This window comes from Grammomys surdaster, unplaced genomic scaffold, assembly GCF_004785775.1.
Source record: "Grammomys surdaster isolate TR1022 unplaced genomic scaffold, NIH_TR_1.0 126546, whole genome shotgun sequence".
In the NCBI taxonomy this organism is placed as follows: domain Eukaryota; kingdom Metazoa; phylum Chordata; class Mammalia; order Rodentia; family Muridae; genus Grammomys; species Grammomys surdaster.
In genome coordinates this window covers 5468535-5481553 of record NW_021621338.1, presented here as the reverse complement: position 1 = coordinate 5481553, position 13019 = coordinate 5468535, and positions in this window count along the sequence as shown.

Below are 13019 nucleotides of genomic sequence, written 5' to 3'. Positions count from 1 at the left end.
AGAGAGAGAGAGAGAGAGAGAGAGAGAGAGAGAGAGAGAGAGAGAGATCCAGTATTCTGAGATCTAAAATGAAACACAAAGATGGTGAAGAAACTGTAAACCAAATATTCACTTAAATCTCAACAAGGACTACACTCAACTTCCATCTGTTCTACAACATTGGTAGTTCTCCCACACCCCACCTTAATTCTCTTAGCTGAGACTCTACGTACAGGACAAGAGGAAGAGAGGACTATGCATTAGAGCCTTTGGCAATACTAACCATTTTCTTTGCACACCTCGGATGACACTCTAGCCTTTTCCTGATGAAAGTCACTACCTTTTTGTTCCTTTCTCTGCCATGTGGTAGCCATCAATCTTAACTTGAACTCAAATTCCTTTTGTTCTGTGCAGGGTTCACTCCAATCGATACTTAAAATAGAATGTAGGATATGTTGATCAGAATTTCTCTCAGCCATCAAGCTTAGATAGAAATATTTCTTATAGAAAAATGTGGACTCCTTTAACGGTAAAGTCATTATTGTCTCCAGGAACCAAAAGAAAATTTGTGAGCTATCTGTGGAGTTACGTGGGAATCTTTAAATTATTGGAGGCCAATTTGCATAGTCAGCATCCACTTGTCTCTAAGTCACCACAAAGGGAGGCCTCAAAGAGGGTAACACTGTGGACTGAGTGTCTTGGGCTTTTGAGAATCACAAGTCAGGCTCATGTCCCACCTTGTCACTTACTGTCACATCAGTTTGTTAAGCCTTGTTGTTTTTTTTTTTTTATAGCAATCATAGGTTACTTATAGAGCTTTGTAAGGGTTGAAGAGATATAACTGGAAATACATAAAGCACACTCCTCACAAAGTAAAAGAAAATCAATGAGTGACATTATCAAAAGACAAAAGATTAATTATTAGTTAATTAATTAATTAATTAATTTTAAAAAGCTAAAGCATACAGATCTGGTAGAGAAATGGCAGACACAGGGAAGGGATGGGTTGTGGTATCAATGACATCCCTCAGGAATTTCACAATAATCTTTTGCTCCCTGTTCTGGAGCCAAGGGCTATCTCTGGGATCATCCCAGCAGAAGTCTTCCTGAGTCAGAGGGAACCAAACCAACCCCCAAGTCCCTTTATTGGCACGAGGAGACAAGCAGTGAGGCTCTGCAGTGTGCATTGTCAAGCCTGGATAAATGGCTCCAGAGATGCTTTGCTCTGAGCATGGCATGACTCTGATGGAATCAGAAGTCAAGCCTGCATTCTCCCAATCTTCTTTTTGGTACTTTACTGAAAGTTATTTGTCCTCTCCACTCCCTTACAATGGTACCATCATCTGGCTAGTCCAAGCTCAGCCATGGACCCCAGACTGGTACCCTGAGTTCTGATCTTCTCCATTGTACTCTCTGCTTTTAAGCTGTACCCTGCCAAGGGACTTCACTTCAGTCAAAAGTTTGTTAGAAATGCACTCAGTGGCTATCTTAGGGTTTCTATTGCTCTAATAAAATACCATGGCTAAAAGTAACTTGAGAAAGAGAGTTTTAATTTCACTTTACAGCTTGTAGTTCATCAATCCAGAAAAGTTGGGGCAGGAACTCAAGGCAGGAATCTGGAGGCAGGAGCTGATGGAGAGGGAGAGCCTGGAGGAATGCTGCTTATTGGCTTGTTCCCTGTGGATTGCTCAGCCTACTTTTCTATAGCACCCAGGACCAACTACCCAGTGGCGGCTCTGCCTGCAGTGAAGCCGGACCCTCCCACATCAATCATCAATCAAGAAAATGTCCTACAGCCCTGATCACAGGCTAATCCTATAGCAGCATCTTCTCAATTAAGATTCCTTCTTCCCAGCTGCCCCTAGCCAGCACAGTGCTTAATCCCAAAGCCCTGGGACCCTGGTGGGAGGCTGCTAGCATTAATCCGAAATTATTCCTGCTGAATTCCAATTTAGGAGTCAGATAAGTGAGGTGACTCTGTGAGTAAAAGCACTCTGTACACAGGCCTGATGCTCTGATCCCAAGTCCTGGAAACCACATGAAAGTGGAGAGAGAAAACCAACTGTACAAACTTGTCTCCTCACCACCACACACAGGCTGTGGCACATGCATACATGTCATGCAATCACAAGGTGGTGGTGATGATGATGATGATGGTGATAAATATTGTGTGTGTGTGTGTGTGTGTGTGTGTGTGTGTGTGTGTGTGTGTCAAAAGTAGTTTAGAAAGAAGAGGACAGAAATTTGAGATCAAGTAGGGGAAATAGGAAGAATTAGAGTAGAGTTAGGAAGAAAGCATAGGGGTTATGTAGCTGAAATGTTCATGTATGAAGTTCTCCAAAAATAAAAATTTTTTAAAAAGAACAAGAAATACAGATAAATGAAAAAATAATTTTTTTGTTTTTATCTAAGAATCACTTGAGACAATTGGAGCACAAAAGTTTTGGGAATCCAATGACTTCTGCCATCAAAATGGCGACCTCTTCTGTCTGCCGTAGCTGGATCTGACTGTCCCCACTGTGCTCCTCAGAAGTTTCGTGTGCAGAACCTTATGATACTAGGACAAAACAGGATGACCAGAAACAGTTCTCAGAAACTCTCCTTTGGGACAGAAATGACCTTTTCTAGAAAGCCATATGCACGGCCAAGTGATCCTAGGGATTGCCAAGAACTTTCGGAGTGTATGCTGAAGGAAACAGAAGATATCACATCTTCATTGAGGGTGGTGTCTATCAATAGCCAGACATCATGGGGGCAGTGCTTATGGAGAAGCAACCTTAGGAAATAGAAACACAGCACTCAGGCAGCACAGACATTGCTCAGCCCAATCAGAGCTAGAAATGCCTACAGGAACCCAGAAAGCCTGCAACACCACCATCCTGGAATGCCTGCTTCTCTCCCTATTTGTAGAATTTCAATGGCAGCATCAGACAGATGGGTGGCTTCCCTCTTGGACGCCCGTACAACTAGACTCTTCTACCAAACTGTTGAAGAGCATAACATTAGTGCTCCACCCAAACAATAGTAACCAGCAAAGTCAATGATTTTTATAGAACAAGATTTTACACAAAGCACATTTAAGCATGTATAAAAAGAGTAAATAATGCCTATCAACTGTAGCTTGTTAGGTTTTTTTTCTTCAAGTTAGCTTTATTCCTAAGATTTTCTTAGAATGCTTTCCAAATCACTCAGCATCATAATTACTTTAGAGTCAAAGCCTCCTAGGGATTGCTCTGAATTTTAAGCCAACTTAGAGTCAAAATCCTATATTGCTCTTCCCAACTGCCAGCTGGAATTGTTTCCATTTAGGAAATCACGATTTCCCTCTTTTATAGCTTAATTCTGAAATAACTTCTCACAGCTTTCTGCCATGTTCTTCCACAGTACACCTTTCCTTTCTACAGTTTAAGTAGAAAGGAAAAAAGAAAAAGGTATCAGAGGTCTCCACTAGCTTCTTGGGGATTCTTCTTTTCTCCTCCTTCTGAAGGAGGCCACCAGCATCTCTGGAAAGAAATAGAAAGACAAGTTCCTCCCTCATGTTGCTTTCATCCCTCCTTTGTCCTGGTTTGTTTTGACTTCTTCTCAATCTTGGCTCTTATTTAAAGAACTATGTTAATATGTCTCTCCATCATGGCTTTTTTACTTGCACAATAAAAGTCTGTTCTGAAGGAATTCATCAGTAGATCCATTGGGTTGTCTACCCAATTCATTTCTCTCCTGCTTTTTCCATCCTGTCTGAACCCAAATTTCTTCAGGTGCTCACACTGGTTTTTTTTTTCCAGTTGTCTGAATGGTACAGAGAATGGCAGCTCTGCCTATAGCACTAAAGGTCTGTCATGGCTACTGAAGACAAAGTAATTCTTTGTCAGAAGTCAAGTTTATGGATGAAGCCAATTCTCATTCTCATGAGGCCAATGAGACATGGAAGAAAATATACCTGAGGTTTCAAATAAAAGTTGGTTTTCTCCATTCTAAGAAGGAGGTACTGAGAGAGGGTGGGTTATCCTCTTCCTTGGGAGAACTTCTACATCCTGTCTTGATATCTAGAAGTGCAATGGGCCTCTTAAAAAAAGTAGTAGGGTGTGGAATGAAGAAGATCTCAAAGGTAGGTTGAAGTGTAGACTATAATGAATTCATTCCAGAGCCTGAATGACTTTTATGTTCTCAAGTAAAACAATACATTGCTTTATGGTTCTTTCACATTTAATGGAGTCTGCTCTGCTACTGGAAGCTCAAGCATCCTCCTCAGTATCGACTCCCTAAAGCAAATGGAAATGTTTGGTGGAGGTAGAACATGAACCTAACTTGGTTGTATGACTGTTTTCCTTGTACTAATTTGGATGGTTGCTGGTCCTATACTATAAGACAATGTACAGGCAGAGTGCTTATTCTGTAGTAGACTCTTACATTTGCAATTCTACTGAATGTTAGCAGAGTGTTTTGTGAAAATAGTCTATTATAGACTGTTGAGTGTTTTTTAAGCGAAGGTAACATAGTTTAAAATCCTAATGACTTAAAGGCTTCTAAGAGATAAACAAAGAAGCTATAGTAATGACTTCCAAAGAAATCGACACTATATCGGAAGTATTTTTTGGTGGATTGAATGTTATTTTGTTGGGATATAGAATTCAAGGGAAAATGCTCAGTGAGATAGACAGATCAGTGACAGCCATGTGGCCTAAGGCTGTATACATTCCTTGTTCACGATTCAAACCCATTACATCCAGAACATTCTTTATTAAGATATCTTAAAATCAGAACTAGGACATGCCTTTTACTAGGATGTTGGTTGAAGATTCTTAAGTCCTAGTACTGCTCCAAATATACTTACACCAACAGTCATTAACATTTGTGTAGATTTTGTGCTTTCCAAGCCCCTTTTACATTTATCACTTCACTTCATTCTCCCCATATCTCTAACAAGGTTAAAAATCACTGTTACTTTATTAGTGGACTGAAGGCAAAGAAACACATTGACCAAGATGGTGCTAACACATGAAAAAGATGGAAACCAAGGCCTCTGATTCAGTTCAAAGTTTCACCTTCACTCTGGCCCTCCCTTCTTTCCCAGCCCCATAGGCTGTAACAAATTTGAAGTGATGCTACTGATCAGGCAGCAATTGGTTTGAAATAAGAAATCTTTGTCTTCAAATATAAACATGAATATTTGAAAATTGCTAATTTGGGCCAAATGTTGGGCTTAAGATGATTGCCAGCCTCTTTTGTGAGTACAAACTCCCTTAAACCATTTGTTCTCATGTAGCATTTAGCTTAAGATGTAATACACAATACACATATAGTGTTTCCCATGTACAATGCTTTCCAGCTTCTAATTCACTTTAGGCCATCAAAAGAGGACATAAAATAACCCCAGAGCTCTAGACTTCTGCAATTACCTTGTGGAGAGGGAAAGGGAAAACTGGGAAGAGTTTTTACAACTGAGAAAATCCAGATTTCTTATTAGTCATGGTCTAAAACTGACAACCCCCTGCCTATGCAGCAGGCCTCTCTCTACCCGCCCCTTACCCACAAACTGCAGCTGGCAAAGCCTGCTGTAGAACACATTTTTTTCTGCCTGGCAAGCCATCTACAGACCTGAGAGGAGAACCCATTTTTACACAAGCTGGACTGCTCCTCATGGCCTCAGGGGCAAAGTACCACCCAAGAGGGCAAGAATGAAGTACATGAAGCTTAGCCAGCTGCAGCTCAAGCCTCTGGCCCTGGCACCCAGCCAGTCACAGCCCACCAAGAAGGGGAGTCAACACCCAGGTCCTTTCCCACATACGAGCTTCCTTTCCCTAGCAAGAGCTCATGGGTGAGCTTAATGAGTTTTCTTTGAACCTTCCCTCATTTACCACGCCCAGTAGCCTCTGTTTATCCAAGCTGACCACAGTCAGAAAATTCTGGTGAATGAGATGGCCAGAGCTCTCCAACAACCACTGGAGTTGGAAGAACATGGATGAATCACAACTTATAGCTCTTCGGGAAAGGAACATGTAGCTTTTGAAATGTCAGAATGGGCCCCCAGCCTCAGGTGTACTTTTCCAACAACTGTTCATCTAACTGAATGTAATAAAGTGAAACTATTGTTATAGACAAAAACCTAAAGGTGGTCTTTGTTATCTTTGACAGAATGCCCCTCTTCTCCCTTCTGTCTCCCTCTCCATCATTTCTTTGTATCTCACAACCCCATGCTATAAAAGCCTTCCCTTGACAAGGCACAACCTAACTTCCCCCAGAACCTCCCCCCTCTCCCCCCACACACACTTTTACCTCCCCTATTTCCCAAACTGAGGAGTTTTCCCTTAGGCATATAATAATGATTGCTCACAAGTTTAAACCCCCAACAGAGGCCTGGGCTCCAGATGCAAATTGCTCAGAGCAACATGGTTAAAACCTTTTTATACCCTTTTCCCAAGAGGACAGAGACATTCCATCCAATCAAGGTTCTAGGCCTTGGCTTCATGTATAAACACAGAAGAACTGGTTTGAGTTTACGTTTCCACTTCTGCAGTGTCTTAAATCAGGATCCTTGGAAACAGATTCTGAGATGGAAAGCTGTGGAAGGTTTGCTGGAGGATACTGTCAGGATATCAGGAAGGGAGACAGGGGGATTGGATGAAGCAAGTAACTACACCACACTGTGGCTACTGTGGAGACTTCAGAAAGTCCTGTGATGGGCTCTAAGGCTGTAATAAGAGTACTCCAAATTGAATAAGAATCCAGACTTTGTAATCTTCCATCAGTTGGTCATTAGCCATAAATTGTCTCCTAGAATATAGTGCATACATACCTTGGGCATAGTCATTCTCAGGGGCTAGAAGTAATTCCTTCTGAGGTACAGAGTGGTGAGCCAATAGCCATCCCTGTTGCAGGCAGTGAGGATGATGCATCATTTGTGAGCAGGAATCTGGAAGATGACAAATAATACCCATTACATGCCTCCCCGTAGGCACCTAGACGTATAGTTGAATAAGAAACCTGCCCCACCTAAGGAACTTTTCCAGGAATAGAGTTGATTCTGTTCCTTCTGTTTCTAGAACAAATTCACAGAATGAACTAGTAAAAGAAAATTCTGCTTCAGTTCATTTCAAGATTGAAATGGAAACCCATAATTCCCCTCTTTCAACATATTTATTGTAGACTCTCTTCATTGTCTTTGGGTCTTTCCTCACGGCTGTTCTGGCTTTAACTGCACACTGTGGTCACATCCATCTTCTTAACTGAACCACCAGGCCACCATCCTTTCAGGATCTTGTTCTATGAGATTCCCTATCTCCTATCCCTTTGGGATTCTAGGAGCCAGTCCCTATTACTATTCTTATCCACATTGCTACCCCTCTTGGCTTTCCTATGGAAGTCAGTCAAATGGGGAGACGTCTGGTCTTATAGACTGCATACACTCTGACATAACCCTTACTTCTGGGTCTTTTATACTTTGTCATCTGTCAGATCATCACCTTCAGTTAGTGTATCCACATACACTTTCACTTTCTCCAAAGCTCCAAAGAGCCATTTAGCCACACATTGGCATCTCCTGTAATCATTGATAGTATATAAAATTTCATACCACTGAAAACTATATTGGTAAACACCCCCCATCCAAGTCAGTGTTCTACCCATTCCTTGAGATCCAGTCTCCTGCATTCTTTCTAAACTCCTACATTGACTAAGTCCTAGAGTTCCTGTGGCATATAGGTTTCTCCTCCCCTAAAATAGCTAGTTCTTTCCAATATCCTAATAACAGAACTCAATCCTAGTTGTTGGTCCAATAGGTATAGTGGTTTGAATATACTTGGCTCAGGGAATGGCACTATTAGGAGGTGTGGTCTTGTTGGAGTAGGTATGGCCTTGTAGGAGGAAGTGTGTCACTGTGAGGGTGGACAATGAGACCCTCCTCCTAACCACATGGTCTTCTTCTAGCAACCTTCAGATGAAAATGTAGAATCATAAGCTCCTCCTGTACCATGCCTTCCTGAATGCTGCCATGCTCCTGTCATGATGATAATGGACTGAACCTCTGAACCTGTAAGCCAGGCACAATTAAATATTATCCTTATAAGAATTGCCTTGGTCATGTGTCTGTTCACAGCAGTAAAACCCTAACTGAGACAGAAGTTGGTATTAGGGTCTGTAGTATTGCTGTTATAGGCCTGACCATGTTTTTGTTTGGAAGGATGTAGACTTTGGATTTGAAAAGCAATGGAATGCTTTTAAGTGGGGTTTAATGGGCCATCCTAGTAGAAATATGGAAAACGATGGTGCTGAGGGTGATTTGAACTGTGTAGGCGTACTGGCCCAAGAGGTTTTAAAGAAGAATGTTAGTACATGGTCTAGAGACTGTTTTGTGATATTTTAGTGAAGAATATGGTTGCTTTTTGCCACTATCCAAAGAGTCTGTCTGAGGTTAAGGTGAAGAGATTTAGATTAATTGTTTTAACAAAGGAATTCTCAAAACAGCCTGGGGTAAATTCTGTTGTGTGGGTACTAAAGTTTACTCTCATAAAGAGTGTTTTGATGAAAAGGAGCAAGTTGAGAAAGGAAAAATATAAAAATATGGTTGTGTAATAAAGGGGCACCAGGAAGTAAAATCGAGCTGAATCCTATTTTCAAGGAGATAAACAGATTAAAGGAGTGGTGAATTTGAGGCAAAGTTCCACCCAACTAAGCTGAGGTCTAAGAATGGTGGTACACACATTTAGTCCCAGGAGACAGAGGCAAGCAGATTTCTGTGTTCAAGGCCAGCCTGGTATAGAATAAGTTCCAAGTAGAGAAAACCTGAATTCCAGGAGTGGTGGTACACACCTGTGATCCCAGCATTCAGAAGACTGAGCTATGCAGCTTTCTGAGTTCAAAGTCAATCAACAGAGCAAGTTCCAGGACAGCCAAGTTTAGACAGTGAGGGAGTTGAAAAAAGAAAGCTGTTAATAGAATAAGGGGCGCTATGGTCCAGCCCCAGCAAGCAGCAGAACTCGGCAGCTTTGCCATATGGCTCTGGCTTTAGAGTCAAAAATAGAAGGAACTACTGGAACAATTGATGCTGGTTAGCTGTTGCCAAGAAATCAGCAGTGATAAAGAAGAGACCAGCATAACTGAGATGAAATTTGGGAAGTGTTTTCTGAGAGCACAAAGAAGTTATGTTTCAGAGATAGCCAAGGTTGTACCTTGTGCTACAGTTGTGTAAGAACCACCCAGGTAGTGCTGGTTTTGAAGGTATAAAGGATTCATGGAGAACAGCTAAGGCTTGGCATAGTGAGAGGCCAAGGAAGGCCATTGATGAAGGTGCAGCCTCAGTTGCAGTTGACAGCCCAGGATTAAACGGGTCATGCAAAGAAGTTGAGGCTTGGCACCATGAAGAGAGCCTATGAGAGGCTATTGGTGAAGCCTAGTTATGGCAGAAGATCCCAGTCTTGGAGATGCCAGTACAGTAGGATGAACACTAAGAACAGCAGCAGCAGCAGTGAAGTGGATCAACCTGAGTTTAGAGTGCTACAGAAGGCAGAGCTGGAGATGTGACCCAAGCCCATTGGAGGAGCTCAAAATATCATGTGTGGATTGCAGACATTGGAACAAGAAGCTATAACATTGAAGTTGCCTTGGATTCCCCAAGATGTTCAAGATGCCAGAGCATCTGCTATCTGCTGAGACTATCTGCTGAGGAAAGCTGCTAACAGGGAGTGTAGCCAGTCCAGGAGAAAGAAGTTTGTTGCAGTCAACAAAGATAAAAAGGAGTTGGAGATTTGAAGATCACTTTGACATCAGACATGAAGATGCTGGGTTTGAAGTTTGCCCAGCTAGTTTCCTGTCTCACTTTGGGGATTACAGTTAAGTGATTGGATCAATCTCAGAAAAGACTTTGAACTTTTAACATTGTTGAAACTGCTATAGACTATGGGGACTTTGGAAGTTGGACTAAATGTGTTTTTTATCATGCTATGGCTAGATATGTCCCCCATGGACTCATGTATTTTAACAAGCCTATAGGGGTCAGAGAGTGGAATGTGGTGGTTTGAATATGCTTGGCTCAGGAAATGGCATTATTAGGAGGTATGGCCTTGTTGGAGTAGGTGTAGCCTTGTTGAACTAGGTGTAGCCTTGTTGGAGTAGGTATGGCCTATGTCACTGTGGAGTGGACAATGAGACCCTCCTCCTAACCACATGGGAGCCAGTCTTCTAGAAACCTTCAGATGAAGATGTAGAGCTCTCAGCTCCTCCTGCACCATGCCTGCCTGGATGCTGCCTTGATGATAATGGACTTGATGATAATGGAACCTGTAAGCCAACCACAATTAAATGTTGTGCTTATAAGAGTTGCCTTGGGTTATAGTGTCTGTTCACAGCAGTAAAACCCTAACTGAGATATGGTGGGAAAAGAAAGAAAGGAACAAAGGAAGGAAGGAAGGAAGGAGGGAGGGAAGGAAGGAAGGAAGGAAGGAAGGAAGGAAGGAAGGAAGGAAGAGAGATATAATGAGGCATTGTCATGTAACTGGAGCTCTTTTTCTGTATGACCATCAAGCAAGAGAAGTAAGACAATTATTTCATAACCAGGAGGTAAACCTCTTCTATGGACCCAACAAGTGTGAAATAATTTTTATTTATTTATTTATTTATTTATTTATTTATTGGTTTTAAGGCATTTATTGTCATGGCAGAAAGTGGATGAGTAAAACCATACCCCTATGTTAAAAAATTTTGAATTCAAAAGCTTAACTGCATCTATCTTGTCACATATGGTATAGTACATTTTTGCACATTAATCCTTAATCTTGGCAGAGGAGGCCCAGTAAGCTTTGAAAGTAGTCTTCTCTGAAGTTCCACCTCCCATACAGTAAGTTTTCTACTCTTTCTGCTTCCCAATTAGAGAAAATTAAAGCTTTTTTAAGTACTGCTGGAGATACCTCTGGTTCTCCTATGACCCCTAAAATGGTGAATCATTACCCTGAAGTTGTAATTCTCCATCTTCAAGGAACTAATGGACCTTATCCATAGTCACTGGACTCCACAGTCTTCACTGTTCTTCTCACACTTAGTCAGTAGCCATAGATGTTACTACAGTCCCTTTCCCTTGCATCTCATTCTGGTTAACCACTAGGGAAGGCTTGACTTGCACTGCTAGAGACAACCCCATGGCAATGGATATAGCAAGCCATCCGCAAGTGGTAATTCATATTCCACTTTATAGTCTTCTTCCTGAGGCCATATTCTCTCTCTACTAACTAGATTCGATTGAACTGTCTGCATTTGCTAAAAGAGGGAGGTTTTTGGTTTTGGTGTTTGTTTGTTTTGTTTGGTAAAAGTTTATGGGGTTGTGATTGTAGTGGAAAACTTTAATAATTTAAGAACAGTCAGGTATAGTGGCTCACAAATAGTTTCAGCATTTTGGATTCAGGAGGATTGCTCTGAGTTAAAGTTCAACTTGAGTCATATAACAAGTTCCAGGCCAGTCCAGAATATGAACAAGAGTCTGTCTTCAAACACACACACACACACCACACACCACACACACACATACACACACAAGAATTTAGGATTTGACATAGCTAATCTGCAAGGGACAACAATGGTCTTTGAGAGTTAATTATCAGCTCTCAGTTGTTAATTAACAACTGAGTCAAAAACCCAGATTTTTGTTATCTTCTTGTCAGTCATATCTGGCCTGCTTTGATTAGAATCAAAACCCCTTCTGTGGGGTAGCATTCTCAATAATGTTTATCTGAAGAGTCAAATTGCCTTGGTGGGAACACAATACTGAAGGGAGAATGTGAACTGAGCACTAAGTACCCACTGCACAAAGCATCCCACAGTATCAAAACATATGGCTTTTTCTAAAGTAATGTCAAGTCTATCCCTACTTTGTTCAGCACCCCCTCAGCTGTTCTGACCTCTGACCTTGTGCCATCTCTCAGAGCCCACCTGTTGCTGGCTTGACCATAAGTCCTACTTTCTCTGAGTTAAGTATGTCTTGCCATTATTCACTGGCCAGGACTCAGAGGCCTTCCCTGACTAACCCTTACATGTTAGCTTCATCTCACACCTGCAGTAATCCTTCATTGTAACACTTCATATATTTCCTACCTACCTCTCACCATAATCTGTGAACATTTTTGTTTATTTCCTTTTGTATAGTCTATTTCTCCCTCTAGAATATAAGCCCTATTGGTCCATGAAACACATTTAGCTACCTGTTATGGTATTCTCTGCTCCTGGATTGCAATTAAATGGCAGCATGACAAAATTTTGCTGAATGAATGAACCGAAGCAGAGAAATGACAAGATTGATAAAGACAAATGAGTCACAGATAATAAATAACAGGTTATAGAAATCAATTGCTAGGTTTGCAAAACCCTTCTGAAAATATGCAGGCCCATATGTAGGAAACTGACTATCAAGCACAGGTTGATTCTAGAACTTCTGTCCTTCTGCTGTGTAGGCAGAAAACCCTCACGACTGTCAGTTAGATTTTTATCTATGCCAGTGGCAATTCAGATCCAGAATGACATGGTCCTAACATTACAAGGATCATATCTGTACCCACTAATTAGTGAGGTCTATGAAAATCTAGAGTATGTTGGTACAAATCTGAACCAATACTTTTCCTATTAGTATTTTTATCTTCAGCCTAATGTCGAGCTATGAATGAAAGAAATGTCCTCATTAAACAAAGACCTAACAGATGTGAGAAGCTGTATAACTCATCACCCATAGCTCTCAGGGGGTTTACTGGCAGCTGCTGATATCCACTTCAATATCCATGATATTGAAGGTATCATTCCACCATCAGGAAACATCTCCACAGTCTCAGATCCCACCCAACAGACAGCATCAGAAAGTTAATGATCTTCACTAGCCATTAAGTAGCCATTGATAAGGCAACCTCTCCAGGTTTCAGATTCCTTACATGAAAGATGAGAGTTGACACAGACATAGTTGAAGAAGAAGAAGAAGAAGAGGAAGAGGAAGAGGAAGAGGAAGAGGAAGAGGAAGAAGAAGAAGAAGAAGAAGAAGAAGAAGAAGAAGAAGAAGAAGAAGAAGAAGAAGA